A 7,574-nucleotide genomic window follows, 5' to 3' on the forward strand; every position below is an offset into this window, starting at 1 on the left:
CGTTCTCGAAAACAACACACACACTTGCCTCGGTACACCACTTTGTCATCAAGTGGTTACCCATCTCATTGCCTCCCTCGGGCATAAGTGGCACCCGACGGGTTTTTCGAAAAGTCCTTTGAAAATACTTTGTCTCCATCACTATTCATATTCCCGTCCCTTTTTGCGTAGAACTACTTAGCATCCTATCTACTCCCACCGGCATAACCCTCATAGGAGGTAGGGTCATGCATGATGCAAGTATCAACGAGGAAGTAATAGAGGCAACCCATCAAAGTGGTTACCTCCTCATCATGATTCCGTTGCAACACAATATGTGCTATATGGCATGCATAAAAAGGGTTTCATAGACATGGTCAAAGGGCTGCTTGCCTGTTTTAACAAAGTCTTCGAGGTCTTCAAATATCTCTGGTCCAACTCCAAGCATTTCGTCTACTTCGTCAACTATCGTCGAAAGCAACCATAATAAGCAACACAACAAGGCAGGAAATGAAAGTGCTCTAAAAATATTGATTTGACTTTTCTAGGACATCTCTGGTTATATGAAAATTAACCAGAGTGGTTTCATTGGAATTGGGTCAGTGGATATTTCTAAACATTTGGATATGATGGAATCAAGGGGTTTATGGATTTGCAAGAGGTGTACAGAAATATTATTTTGAAAAATGAGCAAGGATACCCATTTAACAAGGCATGATTTTAGAAGCATCTAGGAGTTGGTTTCACTGGATTTGGAGTTCAAATGATTTCTCTATGAATTTGCAAAGTTGACAAATATGAAGAAATGGCTCATTATTTGAGGTGGTACAGAAAGTATTATAAAAATGTTCATAAACTAAGTTTTGAACTTAGAACATCTAGGAATTTGAATCATGGAATTTGGATCAAAATTGAGCTCTCTGTGATTTTCTTAAGTACATCACAGAAATAGGAAAAAATAGGATTTTGATAGATATTTTGAAGGAAAAGCTTCTGTAAAATGTGACAATAGCACCCTATGGTAGGGAATGATTTAGAAACAACTAGAAATTTGAATCATCCAATTTGGAGTTGATTTGAACTATGTATGGATTTTACAAATTGTTCAGAAAAGAAAGGGAAAAGGGCTCTGTGCCGGCTGGGCCAGAACAGCCGCAGGCAGCGCCGAGCCGAGCGGCGCGCGCGCACGCGCCAGGTTTGAACCTGACGGGCGGGGCCCAGCTGCCAGTGGGAGAGAGAGGGGGCAAGAGAGAGGTGAGGATGACAGGCGGGGCCCACCTGTCATCATTAACCTCGTGGACAGGGGGTCGCGGTGCTCAACCGGCGACGATGCAGGCCACGGCGAGCTCCGGCGAGTGCGGGATGGCTTTAGGAGACTGCCCAGCACACCGCGGGTTCAGGAGGCCGAGACGCATCCGCCGAGGTGCGCCATGTCCGCAGGGTGGTCGGATGCGAGCGCACCATCGGCCGTGGCGGGCGAAGCTGGCGGTGGTGATGGAACTCCATGGAACAGCCACGGGAGGAGAGGGAGAAGCACGGGAGGGGCTCGCGGTGATGGTGGTGGTGCTCTAGTGCGGTCCAGAGGGAAGGAGGAGGAGAGGTGGGCACGAATTTAGGCGGAGTCCGGCGGCTCGGCTCCGGCCATGGGGAGCGATGGAGGGCTCGGGGAGAGGTTTGGCTTCGTCCCGTGGGTCTCTGGGAGGGAGAGAGGGCGAGTGGTGAGGAGAGGAGGGCTCGGGGAGGCCCTTAAATAGGCGGGCGACGGTCCACCGAGGACTCGTGCGCCGGCGAGCTCGTTGCCGTCACCACGGGTCACAGGAGCTCGTCGCGGTGTGTCTGGGGCGTTCCTGGATTCGGTCCAGAGCTAGGGGAGAAAGAGGGGGAGCGGGGAGGGTCAGAGATGTCGTGCGTGTGAGCTCGCTCACTGGAGCTCTCGGGCGGCCGGTGCGCGTGCGAGCAGGGGCAGGAGAGAGAGAGGGAGGAGGGGGCCGACCAGCTGCCATGTCCCGGACACCGAGGCGTCTCGTCGGGTGCCTAGGGAGGCCCGAGGTGGCCTGAGGTGCTTGGCAGGGGGCGGCTACAGTGCGGGAGCGCCCAAATGGCATGCCATGGCATTTATATGCCTTGTGGGCACGACCACTAATGTCTGGTAGCTCTAGGAGGGAGTAAAGAAAGGGGAGGAAGCATTGGATGCCATGGAGGGCCACTGGAATGAGGAGGGAGGTGAGAAAGGAGAAGAATGCTACTGTCCAGAAGGGTAAATGGGGGTGTTTCACCCTTCAATCATTGAGCTGAGGCTAGGGAAGAGTTACTGGAGATAGGAGAAGACTAGGAGGAGATGTGGTAAAACGTTGAGCTCAAGGAGATTAGTGGAAGAGGTCAAAATGATGATTTTGGGAAAATGGCAGAAGGTGTTTGTTGTTGGTTTGGGCAAGAAAATTAATTCCACTTGCCATGAGAATTAACAGGATGGAATGGCACATAGAAGTAGGATGTTCCACCAAGTTTGAGCTCATTTGGGCAAAGTAGCCAATGTAACTTTGGTAACCTAGAAATGAGTAGAAATGGCTTTACCAAGATTTAGTCATGCAAATCTATTCTCCTTGATGCACCACTTGGTGTAGTGTCATCATTTGAGGATTTGAACATGTCCACAAAAATTCAGATCAAAAGGACACACTTGGCAATGTAGAGTTGTTCAAATTTGATTCTGGTCAGAGAGGGTTTTGGGGTACTTTGATCAAGATAACATTCTCTCCAACTTGTGCCATTTGGTCTAGATGCGTATTACACCATTTGAGCATGTGCACCAAGTTTGAGAGCATTTGGACATGTTTGACAGTGCAAAGTTGTTCAAACTTGAAAAAGGACAGAAGTGGTTTTGAGAGGGTTTCATGGGGTTATACTATTCTCCATGACATGGTACTTGGCAAGATCATCAAAAATGTCATATGTGACATGTTAGAATTTTCTTGGATTTTTATGAAATATTTCCTGTAGAAATATTTCAAATCCTTGAAATGAGCAGAAATGGTTTTGGGAGGTTTTGTCCAATATTTTGATCATGACCATGTGTTGAAACTCATATATATGGAAAATATATGTCCATTGAGTCTCCCTAATTTTTCTCAAATTTTTTAAAGCTTTAAAATAATTTTAACCTATTAAAGACCATTTCTGGCCTTAAGAAAAAGCCTTTAAATCAAATAGGAAAATAACTTTTAAAATTATATTTTTGTGGTTTCTGGGTATCCTATATCTAATAGGAGTCAAACATATTTTTGGAAAGATTTTTACTGCCCTGAATTAAGTACTTGCAGTACAAATCTTAATTCAGGGGTTTTTGGAAAACTAATTTTTGAAAATACTTTTTGGCCAAATTATTTTTGTAAGAAAATACTATATTGCTCTATACACATGGCATGATCATTGGTTCAAGAGTTTGGAGCAAGGAGATGAAGTATAGGAGTTGGAGGATTTATTTGATTTTTAGAGCACTTGCAAACAACAGACAAAATCCAAACAAGGCAAGGTCCAAAACACTCAAAAGTTTTTGTCAAACCACATTTTATCATGATTTATTAGCTTAAGTGTTGTGGCATGAAAATCAGGGTGTGACAGACCTACCCCCCTTACAAGAATCTCGTCCCCGAGATTCCCAGACTAGGCGCGGAAAGGAATACGGAAACTTGGATTTGGGGTAGTCTTCACGTCCTCATACTGCTTCTGCTTCCGTTTGGTGCTCCATTGAACCTTGAAGTACTCGATGGCATGGCTTCGTGTTTGTCGTCCTGCTTGATCCAGATTGCAATTGGGATCTCTCGCGTAGGTCATATTGGGCTGGAGGTCGATGGCTCGTGGTCGATGTCCTTGTAGAGACCGGGCTAGTTAGGAAGTTGGAAACGTTTCCGGAGTGTGATGCATGTGGAAAAGTTGTGCACAATGGGTAACTCAGGTGGTAACTCTAGCTGGTAGCCATCTACTCTTCATATTGAGGTGATCTCGGAGGGGGCTGATGAACCTTGGTGTGGGTTCCCTTGGCATGGAAATGCTTGGTCCCATTGAGAGAAGTGGCTTGCAGATACACCTGGTCTTCAACGCGGACGTTTATTTCTTGGCGATGGTGGTTGGTATAGTTCTTCCTCCTTGGCATGGCGGTCTTCAAATGTTTCTTCACCAGCTCAGTGATTCTTCTTCCGTCTTCGGGTAGACAAGTATGTTACCAAAATAAGGATGACAACTATCTTGTCTAAGCACTCCATGAAAACTTTGTTCACGGGGTACATAAAGTAGGCTGGGGGTATTGGTGGTGGTCACGGTTGAGTATGGTCCGAGGTGTTCTCGATTTAGAGTCAAGACCTATGGTAATGACCCGACCATGTTGTGGCTTAGTAGGGCTTAAGGGTTTCAAGGATTCTAGTGTGCGAGTGAACATTTTATTATCTTATCCTTAAGCACGGTTTCTGAGATGCCAATAGTCTATCTAGTCCTTCCAACAAATAACCTTATACCATCGAAAGCATCATCTCGTATAGGCCAAATCCAATCATCACTCATGATTTACCAAAGTCTCAGATAATTCCTCAGGGTCACTGATACAAACTCATGAAGTCATTTGTCCTCTATTCCTATATCCTCAAATTGGTCTTCCTTATGGCATCGTCAGTTCTTGTGCTATATTAGGGTGACAATGTGCTTGCTCACTACGTCCACTAGTTCCATAATGAGCCCAGTGATAAGCAAGGTTACAGAGGCTTAACTGGTTCTCTTGCAATTCTATGGGTTAAGCACATGGTTAAGGACTCGAGCTGGGGTATCTCGTGAAGTCTCGAAGGGTCTAAGAATGGGTTTCTAGTCTGGGGGGTTAAACATGACTCTACGGGGTTTTACTTGGTCGAGGAGGCTGTAGAAAAGTTCTTCAGTGCTAGTTGGTCGCCGAAGTAGACTCCTTGGTGCATCTTGTCTTGCTGGTCTTCAGTTGAGGAGAGAGATGAGAGGGATAAGTAGCATAAAGGGGGATGCCTAAAGGGGGGTTCTATAGTGCAGGTGCAAACAACGGGTGGCAAAAAGGGCCAAACAAAGAAACAAGGTAAGGAAGGTGATATAGTCGCATACTTGTTGCCTAGGGCAAAAGTGCGACCTATATCAAAACACAAACAAATAAAAACAAGCAAGACACAATCATGGTTCTATTCGAACCATCATACGGACTCGACTGCGCATAGGGGGTACACGACTCATCCTACCCTAGGGGTTCTCGGACTCAGTAATCGTGCCTTGAGCCTCGTGCAGTCTTCTGAGTTTTCCTCAGGTGTTGCTACGTCTCTTGTAGTTGTTCGATGAAACGATCCAGGTTGAGCCTGAAGATTCTTCAACAACTTCTTGCCTGTTGAAGTGATGGGGTGAAGGTGGCTCCTCGTAGCAGGCATTGACTCGGTCTTCTGTTGTCTTCTTATTCATGACGATCCCGTTTTGTCTTCTAAGGCGTCGATGGTACCAGGTAGGTAATCCTTTATGCAATGACATTAACAAGGCATAGTAGAGATCCAACATGTCGGTTACGTTGATGACAACATCGACACCAAGAGCGGGGGATGAAGAGAACCGTTTTCCTGCTCACTATAGTGAGGCGGACCAAATGGCGAGGTTCTCATCCACCGGTGGTTGCCGATACAACAACGGTAGTGACAGGGTTACTCTATTAGTGATGTATATCATGATCTCGCATATCCTATGCCATGATCATCATAGGCTAACATTGCATCATCCTGGGCAAATTCAAAGGTGTCACCGTCCTCTGGGTCTTCATGTCCTCATTCTTCAAAGGCGTATCTTCTGTTGGCATCGTCTTGCTGTGGTGTTGCCAATCTTGTGTTCAGAAGAGGTGGGTGAGTGTTTGGCAAGATGTAATCCTTCTAGGCTACCCACGAGGATTACAAGGAATCCCGTGGTCAGGGGCTTGAGGGTGCTAGCGACCGTTTGCAATAGTTTTGATAGGGAAAGTATACCTTAGTTTTCAAAAAAAACTGAGAAGGGAAGAGAAGTATAGATAGTTTTGAAAACTAGTAATAGTTTTGGAAATAGTTTTACCCTAACTAACGACCATGCTAACTAAGGCTTCCTACAGTCAGGATGGCTCTGATACCAGCTCTGTGGGGACCCCGACTCATAAGTCGTGATCACCGAATGCACGTGTACAGTGATCCCAGAGATCAATGCTCACTGAACACACAGAAGCTGAATAACAAGAGTCTTACATCCATACATACCGTATTACACAAGTAGGACCATTATGGTCAAGTCTTGAGTTATAACATCGCAGCGGAAATCTCCGTCGATAACTTGGACCCATGCCATCTGCCTTAACCCTACAGGCATTCTGACTGGGAAGCGTCCTAGCTCGCATGTTCGTCACCGAGGTACTCTTCTTCATATTATGTTCTTTCATGCCTGGCCAATAAAATAACCAGTGGCAAGCCAATGAGTACTTAGAATGTACTCGCAAGCAACCCATGTTTTGGTTCAAGATACAACGATGCATGATATAGGTAAAAAAAATGCGGAAAGCTAGTTTTTGAGTGCAATGACATGTTCAACAACTCGTAAGACATGCATCAGGAGAATTCAAGTAACCAAGAGGACAGGTTACAGATATCAACACAAAGGGAGTGGGCTCCAACCCAACTCATCCATGTCAAGTCCTTTGACTTGACCCAAGTAGTTCTTCCCACACACACTGGTTTGTAAACAAGTGGACGTAGCCCAAGAGCGGTTACCCAACTGTCCTTGACCGTGGACACAGCTATTCGAATAGTTTTACACTCTGCAGAGGTTGCACACTTTACCCACAAGATCCGGGGAACTTCCGTGTCATCCACGACCTGCGGTACCTCAAGTACCCGGGGTAAGCACCCGATCACTATCTTTCCCTAGACGACACTAACATAGAGTCCACTCGATTGGCAGTAACCCCCGTGCCCAACATTTCACATCTTAAAATTGTGGAGCCTCGCTCCCATTTTCATCACATACCACAAGCACGGGGTACCAACGGTGTGTCCGGTGCCCTGTGAAGACAGTCATGGCCGCCCTACCTGGTACAACCCCGTCCCGGGAGAGAGCACCAACTCTCCCCCGTCACTAGTAATGCGGCTCCAAGCTAGTATCGGCCTAGGTAATCAATAATGGCCCTTTCCCATACAAGGGTAGAGTGGTTGCGCATGTAAGGTTGGAATAACGGTCGCAACTTAAACCAATCCGTTTTGAAAACAACACACACACTTGCGTCGGTACACCACTTCGTCATCAAGTGGCTACCCAACTCATCATCTCCCTCGGGCATAAGTGGCACCCGACGGGGTTTTCGAAAAGTCCTTTGAAAATACTTTGTCTCCATCACCATGCATATTCCCATCCCTTTTGCGTAGCACTACTTAGCATCCTATCTACTCCCACCGGCATAACCCTCATAAGGAGGTAGGGTCATGCACAATGCAAGTATCAACGAGGAAGTAATAGAGGCAACCCATCAAAGTGGTTACCATCTCATCATGATTCTGATGCAACACTAATAAAGTGCTATATGACATGCATAA

The sequence above is a fragment of the Triticum aestivum genome, chromosome 4A (assembly GCF_018294505.1).
Source record: "Triticum aestivum cultivar Chinese Spring chromosome 4A, IWGSC CS RefSeq v2.1, whole genome shotgun sequence".
Classification (NCBI taxonomy): Eukaryota; Viridiplantae; Streptophyta; class Magnoliopsida; order Poales; family Poaceae; genus Triticum; species Triticum aestivum.